The sequence below is a fragment of the Canis lupus genome, chromosome 15 (genome assembly GCF_003254725.2).
Source record: "Canis lupus dingo isolate Sandy chromosome 15, ASM325472v2, whole genome shotgun sequence".
NCBI lineage: Eukaryota > Metazoa > Chordata > Mammalia > Carnivora > Canidae > Canis > Canis lupus.
This window is the reverse complement of record NC_064257.1, coordinates 33,955,469-33,971,150: the sequence shown is the minus strand read 5'-3', so window position 1 is coordinate 33,971,150 and position 15,682 is coordinate 33,955,469. Positions and strand designations below refer to the sequence as shown.

General features: G+C 39.0%; 1 protein-coding gene and 1 long non-coding RNA gene across 2 annotated transcripts in view; one reads left to right on the top strand and one right to left on the bottom strand.

Moving 5' to 3' along the window:
• Window positions 1-15,682, bottom strand: part of CRADD (CASP2 and RIPK1 domain containing adaptor with death domain) — a 177,049-nt gene that overhangs the window by 115,720 nt on the left and 45,647 nt on the right.
• Window positions 1,816-6,490, top strand: LOC125752506 (uncharacterized). Its single transcript, XR_007402181.1, has 2 exons — window positions 1,816-2,101; window positions 6,167-6,490. It is a non-coding gene; the product is annotated as an uncharacterized LOC125752506 (long non-coding RNA).

Below are 15,682 nucleotides of genomic sequence, written 5' to 3'. Positions count from 1 at the left end.
ATCATCTCTTTTACCTGAGAGAAATCATTTGTATCATAACAATTTTCTATAAATTGACTTTTAACGTTAACAGAGTGTCAGTACTAATTAAGAGTAGATAGGGGATCCCTGGGTGGCTCAGTGGTTAAGCACCTGCCTTTGGCCCAGGGTGTGATTCTGGAGTCCCGGAATCAAATACCACGTCAGTCTCCCTGCATGGAGCCTGCTTCTCCCTCTGCCTGTGTCTCTGCCCCTCTCTCTCTCTCTCTCTCTCTCTCTCTCTCTCTCTCTGTGTGTGTGTGTGTGTCTCTATGAATAAATAAATAAAATCTTTATTTTTTTAAAAAAGGTTATACTTTTATTATTTTATTACCAAGCTTCAGAGAACATTTTCCTTCACCTGAACAAAATCCTGATTGTCCATACTTTTCTCCCTGAAAAACCCACCTAATTAAAAAGCCAGAACAGAGGCTAGATCTGAGGTTCAGCTGTCACATTTATACCCCAAAGTTCCTATCCACATTGTATTTACCTCCCATTATTAGGGTCCTATGCCAAACAATGATGTTTGGTCCTGAAGTGGCCCTGCTTAGACAACAGTCTGCTTAAGGACATAAACATGACATATTCTTCTTCATGTTCATCACAAAAGCCCAGTAGATCCAGCTGTTTATTCATTCACCTAACAAAACCTTAGTGAGTACCTATCATGCACAAGGACCTATATTAATTAGGTCTGTTATGCTGAACCAAATTCTATACTTGAATTAGCGTAGCCAAGAGAGAAGGCCCCAAAGGTCCTGAGAGAAATGACAAACACAAAAAAATTATCACACCTGTAAAACCACGGGAGGAAAAGAGAAAGGATGGGTGTGGTGGACAATAAACAGACAGAATCCATGGTAGGAAGAAAAGAAAAACAGGTAATAGGAGAATTGCTCAATATTACAGAAGCGACTGCTCATGCATTCTTTTACCAAAAAGCAATTTAATGACAACCGTTAATTGGATCTGAATAGAAAAATCTAAAAAATAAAGAGGGACAAATAGCTTCAAATTATTTATATTTGAGGGATCCCCAGGTGGCTCAGTGGTTTGGCACCTGCCTTTGGCCCGGGGCGTGGTCCTGGAGTCCTGGGATCGAGTCCTGCGTCAGGCTCCCTGCATGGAGCCTGCTTCTCCCTCTGCCTGTGTCACTGCCTCTCTAATTCTCTCTCTATTAATAATAAAATATTTTTAAAAAGTATTTATATTTGAGTTAAAGATGAGGGAAATACTGGAATATTAGCAAAAGAGGCTAACACCATGCCAGCTTTTAATATGTTCACTTGAGAGGCAAAGTGGACTCATACAAACCACGTCCTTTCCCAGTGTCAAAACCTTCTGGAGTTTCCTGTTCTTCTGAAATCCATACTTCTGTTCAGAGCTTACAAGGCTTAGCAAGGTCTGGCCCCAGCCTGTCTTTCTCTCCATCCCTGATCCTCTCTCCTCTTTGGTCATGAAACTCCAATATGGCTCCTGAAGATCTAGGAAACAGCAGGTTCCTCCCCATCTTAGGTCCTTCAAACTTGCTGGCCCTTTATCTAGGATTTTCCTGGCATAGCTAACACTGCCCATCCTTCAGAACCCAACTTCAATATCACCTTCTCAGAGAAACCTTCCCTCCTTCTCAAGGAGCCCTCACCCACCCACCTACCCACCTACATCTCATTATCTTCTAACCTAGTACCCTCATTTGTTTCCATGACAGCAGGGATTTTGTTTACATCATTACCCATTATATGCCCAGAACAGTACCTAACATATACTAAGCACTTAATATTGCAAGAATGCATATAGTCAATATGAAGAACTAGAATACCACCAAACAGGGCCCATGTCAAAGCCCTAGAATAGTGGTGCAACTTCTTGTGGCTTCTTGGAAGGTCCTACTGCTACTCCTACTAGGCCCTGACCCATGAGGCAGTATCAACCCTCATAGCTGCAAATAGCTTCAGGTAAGCCCCAGAGACATCTGGTTCCAACCTCAGAAGAGCCTACAGATTGTTCTCTTTCCAGAAGTTTCCAAGTCTGAAGGTTTACCAAGATCAGGCTCTAAAGAGGGACTGGATATCCTGGTCAGGTGAGATACAGATGCCTATACTTTGGGGCCTTCATGCCTTTGCAGATCACAGCTGCCATACTCCTCACCTGAGAAGCTTCTCCCCCTCCCCTGTTTCTAGATGCCCAGCATCTCCACCTGGGTGCTGGCTCCCTGCACCTCAGCCAGGGTTGGAGGCGGGGGTGGGGTGGGTGGGTGTGGATTACTGGAAGGTATGAGAGGGGACAACAATGCTGATTGATACTACTATTAACTGAACGCCCATCCTTTGTGAGGCATTTTCACGTAATAACATCACATTGACCTTAGAATCTAAAATCTTTTCAACCACCCTAGGAAAGCAGATTGGATATTTTTTTTCTATTTTACAAGTTGCATAAACCACTTAAAGTCATACGGCTATAGGGTAGCAGAGTCAAGATCTAAACCTAAGTTTAACTACCTGTAAAAGTTATATATTTCTGGCATCATCTGGTGTCTTTACTGGCAGTCCTGGGGGAAAGGATAGTAGAGAGGAGGGGAAAGGCCATCCTGACATCACTGCCTTGCTCCCTGATCTAACATTAAGAGGAAAGGAAAAGTTGGGGAGGAGAGTAGAGAAATGAATAAGGGAAGAGAAAGAAAATCCCCCACCTCTGCTCTCCCCACTGTCCCCTGATGCTTCTTACCAGTGCCACCCCCCACATCACCCTTGGCCTTGCACCTTCACCTGCCTTACATGAGCTTCCCCTGTGATACGTGAGAGAGCATTTCTGCTCTAACTCCAGCATGATGGCAACACTTCACTTCTTGCTGCAAGGCCACAACAGAGTAATGGCTTACTGGCTTCCTTAATTGGAATTCAACACATTTTTCCATAAAATTACATTACCTTGTGTTTAGGGTTTATAATACCAATGGCCTTTTTATTAAAAAGAAGAAGGATAATAGAGATCCACTAATCTGAAATCCAAAACACTCTGAAAACCTTAAGTTTTTTCATAACTCATTTGGCAGCAAAACCTGACCTGACCTGAACTCATTTGGCCTGAATTCATTTGGCGACAAATCCTGACCTGAAATGACACGAGGTTATTTATAGTTCTTATTTATCCCACTAAGTGTGAATATTCATCAGTTACAGTGCAAAAGTATTAATGTGTTTGATTATAAGATCCTACTCCAGGCCACACTATAGTGCTATGTAATAACTGGTATATGCACAATATTATCCTTTAAAAAAAAAATCCAGAGTCCGCAAAATCCAGCCTCAAAGGTTTTGAATACAGAACTGTAGACCTATATTTACTCAGATTTAACCTCTTTGAATTTTGGGTTCATCGTAAGTCTGAAATTAGGTCACAGACAACATCATTTCTTAAGGAAAATATATTAATTTCAAACAAGCAATTTGAAAATGAATTTTTGGGAAACTACTAATTAATGGGTTGGAAACTATATAGAAGTATACAATAAAGAAAAATTTGTCAGGATAAAAGGTTTCCATCCTGCAAAAAAAAAAAAAAAAAAAATCAGATTCTGCTTTCCATTCCCACACAATCTTCAAGAAGTCTTCAGCTTCCAAAAAATATGGCCAATCTTCTTGAACCTCTCTATCCACTGAGGAGAGTGTTGGAATATTAGAACATAGACCAAAGAAAAAAGAGGTAATACGAGAAACCTGTTGTGTCCATTCTATCATTCTGTTCATTTATATTTCTGCCAAAATTATGTTTTTATGACTTTTATTGACAGTCAAAGTTTACCTTTCTAGCAGAAGGAAAGCAATAAATGCCCTTTTCAACTCAAAATATGTTCAAAGCAAAATTCCAATCTTCTTATAATCATCTTATGAATGTGAAAATCATCTGATTATTTTTCTCCCATTTTGTTTGGTAGAAAAACCAGAGCAAAATTTATAGCCTAGTTCCAGCACCTGTATAGAATTTTATACTGTATGTTCTTTGTATTAACCCTACCCATACTGGCCTTGTTATTTTTCTCCTATTTTCCTTTAGCTCAATTTCTTCATATCTTTATTTAATGTAGTATGGTGGTAGTGGTATTAGTGGAGGTAGTGGGTGTGTTTGTATGTGTAAATTTCCTCAAAATCTTCTCTTAATAAGGTGGAGTTTGGGTAAATAAGGAAGTAAGTAATTGTATACTTAATAACGTACTGGCATGGATCCATTTACTCCCAGCTATAAAGACTTCAGTAATAACAGAATTCTAAATCATTCTACTTAATTAATTGCATGAATACTGAGCCATAATTAAAACCTTCTCTACCAGGATGCCTGGGTGGCTCAGCGGTTGGGCACCTGCCTTTGGCTCAGGCAATGATCCCGGGATCCAGGATCTAGTCCTGCATCAGGCTCCCTGCAGGGAGCCTGTTTCTCCCTCTGCCTATGTCTTTGTCTCTCTCTCTATCTCTCTCAGTCTGTGTCCCTCATGAATAAATAAATAAATCTTTAAAAAAAAAAACCTTCTCTATCAAAATGCCATGGCCATCATTCATTATATGCAAATAACCATAAATTAGGGAAAGCAAAAAAGAGCATCTAAGCAATGTTGCATGTTTCAAAAATATATATAGTCACCCAAGATATGTGGTTAAGACTTGACCATCATTTTACCCCAAAAACTGGGGAGGCAAGAGTTTCAAGTCTCAGCATTCATACTCTCTCACTATTCTGTATTCCCAGACCACAGTTCCTTCCCACAGCACCACATCTGAGCCTGAGATTATGAAATACCCTCTCCTTGCACCAGGCCCCCTACTTGCTGGAATTACTGGAAGACAATGGAGCTACTAAAAGATGGGGATGTCCCAAAGAGTATTCATAAAACCCCTAAGAGCTGGACACTTTCTGTTCTAGGGCTGCCTCTGGTGATTAACCTTTTATTTTCTTTTCACTCATTCCAAAGCATTTGAATTTTTCCCTGTATCATCCATACTTCTGAAGAGTTGTCTAGTTAAATTTTTTCTAGAGGGGAAAATTAGAATTTAACTAACAAATGGTAATAAGCATTCATAAATAGTAAATTAGGGTACATAATGTAGGCCTGCCCTCCCCCAGCCCAAGTTGTAAGAACCATGAAGTTCTATAAGAAGTAAAAAAGGTAAACTCCTTTTTTAGGAGGCCATATGCGCCCTACGAACAGAAGTCATAGCACATAGTCCAGCACATCTTAGGCATGAGTAAGTGGCAGCCAGGTCAGGGAACCTGGTTCCTTATCCAAAATTGGATTCTGACAACACAGATCCAAGAATTCTTTTTGGATTGCAACACAAAAATCTGAGTTTAAAAACAAACAAAACAAAACAAAAAAACTGACAGGGGAATGTTGCATTAAACCTCTAAAAATTCTTAAGCACTATTTCATATTACTGGCCTTTTTAAATTTTAATTTTACCTTGCAAAATTCTGAGACTTAAGATGCTTAAAATTTCTTTAAAATGATTAAAATGATGTATTATGACTATTACCATCACAGGTATGCTGTACCTAGAAGGGTGTGCTAAACAGAATTCTAAAGATGTCTCCCAAGATTTCCATTCCCTAATGATTCAATCAAGCACTAGATGAGGTACTGTTGTGAAGGGACTTTGCTGTGTAATTAAGGTTACTAATCAGTTGATTTTAGAGACATATCCTGACTTATTTTAATTATACAGGGATTCAATTTAATATAAGGAATAATATTCTAATTATCAGAGCTCTGTAGCCACGAATGGACTGCCTCAAAAAGCAGTCAGAAATGTTATAAGATTAGTACAATTCCATAGAAAAATTATTGGCCTGAATGACCTCTATGCTCCAAATGCAAAATTCTGTGATTCCATCCACTTAGTAACATAGTTCTATGGGCTGCTACAAGAATATGGCATTATAAGGGTACTGGTTAAGGTGCTAGTCTTGTACAGAACAGGCACATGAACACATTAAACTTTACCACTGAGGTGGACAGGGCCATTCTCCCAGCAACATAAATTATTGGCATTCTAAGTTTCTAAATCGGAGCAACATACACAAGTATACAAAAACGAAACTATTTTAAATGACAGCCTTTTATTTTTGATTCTGTGGAATTCTTTTTCAAAAGTGAAGTCTGGCTGCATCCCTCTGGTTCCGAGGGTGGAAGGTGAGAATGGGAGACGCGGCGAAGCTTCCCTGATGAGAAGCGACCCAGAACACAACGTGTTAATGTTCCTGAGTGCCCGAACACCTGACTTTACTAGCACAGGCTGCCCCTTCAAAACGAAATCTGCAGGACCTGCTCATCACACAACAGCAAGAAGTTCCCTGGCAACCTGTGATTGCTAATTTACTGAAGATGGGCAGCCGGCTATTGGAAGGAATGCCAATTTTCCCTGTATTCTCCTTCATCACAGATGCAAGGGTTTATGCAAGGTTCACATTTCACTCAGGTTCGTGTTAAGTTTGGTTTGTTTCCTTGAGATTGGCTGAGTTGCCCTGGTTTTGGCAGAATGGGGGCGAGCCAATCATTCCATATTTACCTTTCACCAAGGCCAAAAGGGACAAATGCAAATAAACATGTCTTTCAAGTATACCTCTGTTACCCCAGGCGCTGCCTCAGCGTAATATGCCGAGAACGGGGAGAACTGCCCAGTCACCCCCGATCACACCCAGGGCGCCCTTGGGCCTGCGGGGTGACTAGCTGCCTCCCAAACGAGGCTGCACTGGACTGCCGGGAGCCCTGAGCCAAGCTCTCGGCTTATCTGCTGTTTGCGCAGCGCCACCGCGCTCACCAGTTCCTAGAGAAGGCGTTCTGAGAAAAAAGAAAGAGCCCGGTTCCCTAGAAACATTAAATTAACACAAGGGATCTGGAAACAAAACAGCAGATGCCTGAAAGCCTTCCCCTGGACTGTTTCCTGCCTTCTTGGAAAATCTTTGTGTTAAAATAGATTGGATTACCCGGCAGAGCCAGACACTGCTTGAGAACTTGGTTTGGGTTAACATGAAAGCAAAGTTTGCCATCTTTTTAAACGATTTTTCTTTCCAAGGGGGTCATTGATATCAGCTAGGACCTGAAGCTGCGATTTTTTTGCATTACAATAGAGAACTTTCCATAACATTGACTTGCAAATCAGATAACAAAAATCAGGGCTTTCAGAGTAAAAAGTGGAGCACAGAACTGAGTAATAAGAGTTCAGAATCGGAGACTCGTGTCTCTGGAAACTGCCTAGAAAGGGCACAGTTCAGCCCCTTATTTTACAAAGAAGTAATATGTTTGATTTCTAAGCTTGTTTACTTCAACCACAGCTAGAGGCACAAGAAAGAGTAGAAGTATCTAATAGCATTTTCAGAGTCAAAAACAGAAGCAGAAAGTTTTATGAGTAACGTTTCATCAGCCTCCTTCATTTGAAACCCCAAGCACTAAACTCCATCAACCTAATCTGCAAATTAATCTCATCCTATAGAATTTGTCAATTCAAACCAAGATTAATAACCACATACCTTAAGAACGGTGGGCCCACTTCCGACCTCCACATCACCTTTACTTTCATATTTAAACATTTTTGATAGCTGAGAATAAGATCTTAGGCCTCCTGTGAGATACCAGGGTTTACAGAAGAAATAAAGTTTTTATTGTCACAGCATCATCTTTGACATTTTAACTTTTTTTCTTGATAACCTTTAAGGGAGGACTCATAATCCTTGGCCACTATTTTACATGGGTCTTGCTTTCTAATAAAAACAGTTACTTGTGTAGTCCTAAAAGGTTTCTATGCTTATCCCAAACTTGGAAGCATGAGATGGGGGAGAACCACATTACAAGGTACTCTCAACAAATAGAAAATTAAACATCTTTCCCTAAGCGTGGAAGCATCAAAACTCATTTATTTGAAAGCAAGGCAGTCAGACAAAATCATTTCATCTGTAGCAAGGCAAGTATACCACTCCATGAGAACAGCAGCCCCAAGTATTTCTGTTTTAACAGCTCACAGGGGATATACAAAATATATCATTCCTCCCTGATGTATGAAAAAAATAAAGGGCAATTTTATAGTAACTTCAGTGCTTTCTAACTTAGTAGTTGGACTTACGGAAAAGCAAGTAAAATTTTTAAATGTTTATAAAAAAAGAAAAGGAAAATACTGCAAAAATTATTTAGCTGGCAGGTCACGGAGAAATCCAGAATCTTTGCAGGAGTCACCAAACTACAGAGAAGTTTTAAAACCGAAAGTCAACTCAGACAGCTTTTAACAGGTATTAAGTATTTCACACAACAAAATTATCATCCGTACATACTTTTTTTTTAATAACACAAATAGATTTATTTCTAACTATTAGGAAATAGCTATAGGTATGCAAAAATAACTAAACAGGCCATGACAAGAATAAATAACTTGCTACACAATGCTATTAGCCAACACTGGCTTTAAAAAAGAAGACCAGGAATTTCAAACTGATTATAACTGATCCGGTGTGACTCCCACATTTTCTAGGTAGGTACTGTTGTTAAGACTATCGCTTTCACAGAAATATATTCCAATCTATCTAATTTTTATGTATCAATCACAGCAACACTAAAACAAAAATGACTGCAAACAAACATGGATTGACTTAGCTCCTTTTAAAAAAGTGTTGTTATTACACTAAAACCTTTGTTAAATGCATTATGGAAGAAGATTAGCAAATTTTAACTACCCCCCTCCAAAATTATTTTTTGAAAAAGCAGAACAATCTTCATGCCATAGAAAACTATATAGATAGCTCATAACCCTCAGAATTCCTTTCGCACAGCTAATGGGTCTTTCATTTCTGGGGTTTCTTTACATTTAAGTGAAATGTTAAAAGAAGAAATATATAGATGTTGATTTTAAAAAAGCTATCCTAATTATCCTGTTTTGCTATCTAATTTCAGCTCAACCAAGTTTAAAAGCTTTGGTTGGCTTTGGTAGATTTTTTTCCCCCTATTTTAAAAATCATTACTAAACAGATGAGGTTATTATAGTTAAAACTCTAAATCCAAATGTCATATGCTCTGTTGTAAAAATGTGCACAGTATTAATTAAATATACTTTTCCTTCTATATATTTTTGTATCTTTGGCCAAACTTCCAAGTATAGTTTTAGTTTATGATTTGTACCCTTAAATTAAAATGTTCCTATTTTATGCTATAACAATCAGTAAACGTTTTCTAAAGTCAGATGCTTCAAAATAAATGATTCAAGTGTTTTAATGAAAGCCCTCTTGTAATTAAAGAAGGTGACTAGTAATGAGAAAGAAAATTAAAGGCATATTTACAACAAATCAAAAACAGAGTTGCAATTAGTAGCCTCCACAATGATTATTAATGTTCATCTATAAAATACGGGTCTTTGCATTTAATTCAAAAGTACAACTGCATTTTTTTCTTAAGATATAAAAAATAAATTTCCAATTTTTTCTATTTTTAAGATGAGAATGACTAATTTAAAAACAGATGAGAAGTTTCAGGATCTTTCCCTTTCCCCATGTCAAAACTCCAAGTTTTATTTTTATTTATCTTTCTGAATTCTTGAAATTCATGGACATTGTCACAGCTCTGAGAATCAAGATAATAGAAATTACCAACAGTAGGAGACAGCCTTGATTTTGATTCTCAAAAGACAGCTTTTCATTCTCTTTTCCTAGGAAGATTTATATGATATTGATATTTAATCTTAACAGTTCTTATTTATTTATTTATTTATATTTAAGATTTTATTTATTTATTCATGAGAAACACAGAGAGAGAGAGAGAGAGGCAGAGGGAGAAGCAGGGGCTCCATGCAGGGAGCCCGATGCAGGGCTGGATCCTGGGTCTCCAGGATCACATCCCGGGCTGAAGATGGCGCTAAACCGCTGAGCCACCCAGGCTGCCCCCAGCTCTTATTTTTTAAAGAAATCTTATAATGCCAATAAAAGTTAGATAATCTAAAATCTCAGTAGGTTAGGCCAATTTAGCCCACCACATACCCTAAAAACAGAGTACTTTAATAAAACCTAAGTGATACATTGTATTTGATTTTAAATGATATGTTATATACTTTCAACATTTATGTTCTATTAAGATAAGTGGGTACCAACATCAAAACTGTTGGAAATAGGGATCCCTGGGTGGCGCAGCGGTTTGGCGCCTGCCTTTGGCCCAGGGCGCGATCCTGGAGACCCGGGATCGAATCCCATGTTGGGCTCCTGGTGCATGGAGCCTGCTTCTCCCTCTGCCTGTGTCTCTGCCTCCTCTCTCTCACACTGCGTGCCTATCATTACTACTCAATTTAAAAAAAAATAAAATTATTAAAAAAAAAAAAAACTGTTGGAAATAGGCAGAGTAAAAAATTTTTTTAAGAAGAGGCTACATTAACTACTGCTCAAAGCCTTCACATTTGAGTATAGGAGAAAGATGGAAAGAAAGTACAGCCAGCCTGGTTCTTCATTAGGGCAGCTATTCACCCCATGACACCACACTCCCCACTATGTCCTGACCATTGTCAAAATCAATCAGAATACTCAGTTCAAGTGTCTCTACAGTTAGGTATCTGTTTTGCTATGAGAAGAAGGAAAAAAAAAAGAATATAAAAGTCGCTATTCCCAAGCTCCCTGTAGCCTTTCAAAATCAAACTTTTCTACTGTATGATCAAAAAAGAAAAAAAAAGGAAAAGAAGAAAGAAAGAAAGAAAGAAAGAAAGAAAGAAAGAAAGAAAGAAAGAAAGAAAGAAAAAGAAACCACCCATAACCTAAATGAGTTCCCCTTAAGATACATTTTAAGGCCAAGGAGAGCACATTCTCTTTTTTCTTTTCTTCCCCCCCCTTTTTTTAAGCCAAACTCCCTGACTTACTAATGACTTTGATTCTGTTTGAGAATTTGGTCCTTCCTATCTCATGTAATTTTCTGGAAAGAAAAATTTCTCTTGTTTATGAAGATAAAACAGGAGACTGACACTTTATGCACAAAAGAGAATAGCCAAAGGGTACCCTGACGACTTTGGTTTTTGCTGAGGGCTAGTGGGGTTTTGGTGGGATTTTTTTTTTTTTTTTTTTTTTTTTTTTTTTTTTTTTTTGGCAGGGGGTTGCGGGGGCAGGTGTGAAGTACTAAGCATGTCTCCTTAGTAGAGAGAGGACTTTCACTTCATATGGGCGCTAGCTATCCTGGTTCTAAGGAGGGGGCCAGCTTTGCCAGCTCTTTCAGGCAGACCTCAGAACAAAGTTAAGCAGGCTCTATTCTCGAGGAAGGCTGAAGTTGGCAACTACATCTCGTGGAAGATTCCACAAAATGCTACATTAAGATGAGATCGTCAGCAGGCTTCAAAAAGGCAGAGTTCCAGGTTCCATCTCTGAGGCCACCAGGCCTTCTTCAGGTCCTTGTCCCCACAGCCTGACACTTCTGGCCTCTCCTCTCTTCAGCTTCCCACCCCATTCTTCTGCCAGCCCTTCCTTTTTCCTCTAACCCTGCAAAAAATGAGCAGTACTCTTGTTTTGATCCAACTGACAAAACAGCTAAGAAACACCAGAAGAACATGACTGCCCTTTTCAAAGTGGGCCACGTGATCACCCTATTTAAACCCAGCTCTTACAGTAAAAGTGAATAGAGAGGGAGCTGTTTACGAAACACTCCTGCCTGCCTTCTTAATACTGTCATCCCCTCCTCTCTCGGCCTCCTAAATACCCAGTGAAATTATATAATGAGCTTTATTTTCTCACTCTGAAACTCTTCCTTGGTCCAAATTGCTAATGCGGCAGGTTCCAGCTGCCTAAATTCCCTAAACAACATTCCCTGTTCCATAAAAAGCATGCAACTGCAAGCACAGCAAGCAGTCCTGCTCCAGGGCTTGGAACTATGGAATGACAACCCAGTTCCTGAGCCTGGGAAGGCTGTGAGAGGCAGCATGGCTGATGTTCCTTTTCCCTCCTATGCCGCCAAGGATAGATAAGGAGAAGCCACCCTCCATTTTTCTTCTAACTCTTAACACTGATTCCATGGGGAACTACCTCTGCTCCAAAGAAACCACCCTTCCAATGGAGGAAGGTTGACACTAAATTTGTACTGCTTTTTACAAATGCATTTGTCTCACCAAAAGGGAGCAGAGTTCCATACAACAGACTGCCTTAGTTATTAGGTGCCTTGAAAACTGCACACACGAGAACAGCAGAGTAAAGTGCAAAGTTTGAGTCCTTTCTTTAAATTAATACGACTTCAATGTTTATGTAATAGTCACTGAACTTATGTCTGACACATATGGTACAGCCTCTACCTCTGGCAAAAATTACTACTTGAACCATCCCAAGCAGATGCGAATGCTTTGATTTTTTTAAGACTCCAAAAAAAAGGAAACTCTATAACCTAGCTTGTATTGCCAGACTGCACAACAGCCTTTATACTTAACAATCTAGCGATATCTAATTACTTGGAGTTCCCTATACACACACCATACTAGCCTACATCTGTCTCTCCACCTGCTATTTCCTCTACTTAAAATACCCTCTTCCACCTTGTCCACATAGCAAACTCTAGTTCATTCTTCAACAGCTAGCCTATGCCCCCATCCCTCACCTGTCCCAGTCATAAGTCATCACTGCCTCCTTTGTTGCTGGAACATCTGTACTACCCATCTCAGACAGTACCATGTGTGTTCATGTGTCCATCTTCCTTGCTGCACTCACAATCCTTAAGAAACTGATTATATCTCTGGTGCCTTGCATATTTTGCACCAAATAAACAAAATTAAGTTAAATTAAAATTAAATGTAAATTAAATTTTTTAAAAAGAGAACTAAATTGATGTGGCTGTAAAATGACTTCCAGTTTTCAACCATAATGACCCTAGAACAAGGTTCACATAGACTCTGTTGTTGATCCCATGTCTATCATGTTATTGTCTGAAGCCACTTGTTCTTGCTCTATCTTAGAGGAAAAAAACAAAAAACTCTCACCACACTTCACACTTCCTTGTCCTCTGTATAATAATTAGATGAGGGAAAAAAATAATTAGATAAGGGGCATGAGGAGCTGGGTTACTGGAGAATAACTGGCTTACCAATTATTCCTTTAGTCACATCCTAAAGGAAATCAGTGTAGAACTGAAGGAAATCAGTGGATCCATCAACATTTAACACACCCTCCATCCAACCCATTAACTATTTGAATTGGCATTGATGAAAATAAAAGAATTGACTGTCAAGAACAGAATAAAACTACTATTAAAAACAGGAAGGGCACCTGGGTAGTTCAGTCAGTTGAGCATGTGCCTTTGGCTCGGGTCATGATCCCAGAGTTCTGGGATGGAACCCCACATTGGGCTCCCTGCTCCATGCGAAGCCTGCTTCTCTCTCTCCCTCTCCCTGCGTCTCCCCCTGCTTGTGCTCTCCCGCTGTCAAATAAATAAATAGAATCTTTACAAAAAAAGAAAAGAAAACAGAAGAAATAATCTGAGGAAGAACCGGGTTGAGGTGATATTTGTAAGAAAAGATGGGAATAACAGAAAAGATGGGGGTCAAAACAAAGTTTTGAACTGAAGGACTTTATAAATCAGTTGGTCTCTCTTTTCTAGTAATAGGCTGACCATGGACAAGAATAATAGGAACATTATTCCCCAATTCCGACACAATGTGCTGCCCTGCTGTTTAAGCCTCTCAGGGTCATGCTTGCTTTGACAAACACAAGTGCTGTGTACTGATCCACATCATAGCTCTGTTGCTATGATTCTGCCTTGAGATTCTCTTTCTCTCTTTTAACAATTATATACCATATTCTTCAAAAGCCTTTCTGAGAGTAGACCAAAGGGAGAAGCAGAACAGGGGAGCTAAAAATCTCTTGAGGACCTACTATATATAGTATATAGTATATATGCCTGGCACTTGCTAAGCATTTTATACATCATCTATCTACCAACCTCCCAACAAGCCCACTTGGTAGGCATACTTATTCTCATTTTCAAAGCAGTTTTCAACCGAGGTCTCTCTGGTTCTAAATCCAGTATTCTTTCCATAAACCATACTATTCCTATTTCTAATATCAGCAGTAAGAACATGAGAAGTCAGCTTCAAAAGGTAAGAGGTATATCACCCTTTCTTTTTTTCTTTTTTTCATGCATTCATTTAACATTTATTCCACAGCTACTCTGAGCCAAACACTTCATTTTCTGTGAGGACATAAACACAAACAAGTTCTGGTACTTGACTCCGAACTGCTCACAGTTTAGTGGGAAACAGACACAAAAACAAATAACTTGATTTATTCTCTTTTCCCCCAGACTCTGGATTGGGTTTTGTTTTCCCCCTTTGTCACTTTTTACCACCACTCTACTAACTTTCCAAATCTTCATAGTTTCTCTCCCATTCTTTATTTTAAACATGAGTAAAACATGAGAAACCTCCACCATTTTATAAGCTGCCTTCATTGCTACAATCATATTTTGGAGGGAAGCGAAACTGAACAAACCATAATTTCAATTTCAATTTGCTTGTGCTGCTCTCAGTCCCATGCTGCTAGAGTAATCACTCATCTGTTTGCTCACATATTTTTGGAGCATCTGCTATAAGGCCCAGTGCTAGCTGAGGAGACAGTAGTGGGAATTAGACAACCAGGATTCCTGTCCTCATGAAACCTATCTTCTAGTCATTCCAAGAGGGGAGGAAGTCAGTAAATAAACCCATGGTTTGGGATTAGCATGTGATGAAGGAAAACCAGCATGCTGTGAGAAAGAATATATGGCAAGGACTGGACCTGGGCCGGGGGATGGGGAGGACCTCCCCTTAGAAGAGGCACTAAAGCTGAAATCTATGAATAGAATGAAGCTTGATGAAGATGAAGACAGGAAGGGGAATAGAGAAGAGTGTTCTAAGCAGAGGGAACAGCATGTGCAAAGGCCTGAATCTGGAAAGAACACAATGCTTCTGAAGTGAGGAAGGAAGGCTAATGTGTCTAGAAGACAGGTAATAAGAGGGAAAGCATCCCAGGTTAAAGCTGTGAAGTTGGCACAGCCAGCCGATGCAGGGCACGGCAGGCTACCTTTTTTTTTGGGGTGGGGGTGGGGGGTGGATTTCAAGTTTCACCCAAATAGCAACAGGAACAAAGATTAAAGCAAGTCCACTGAACTCATTTAATGTTCTTTCAAATTCCCTTGGCTACCTGTGATTGATGTATTAGAAAAAAGCAAATGGTGTGAAAAAGTATTTTGATGATAGAAAACATATTTAGAATAGAAAGTAGAGTGTCATAGAATAAAGGGGGCTAAACTAAGAACAAAAAATAATGGGTTCTAATCATAGCACTATTACCCTGGGTAGGTTATTTATTGTCAAAATAAAATTCCAAAATCCAAATTCACATACTTATTATAAAAAGCAAATGCATTATTTACAATAAACAGTTATGGAAGCAACCCAAGTTTCCATGGATAGATGAATAAAGAAGATGTGAGAGAGACAGAGATATATAATTGAATATTAACTCAGTCATAAAAAAAAGAATGAGATTTGCCATTTGCAACAACATGTACAGACCTAGAGGGTATTCTGCTAAGTGAAATAAGTCAGAGAAAGACAGATATTATATGACTACACTTTAAGTGAGATCTAAAAAAACAAAACAAACAAACAAGCAAAAAAAAAAAAAAAAACAGTAAGAGATC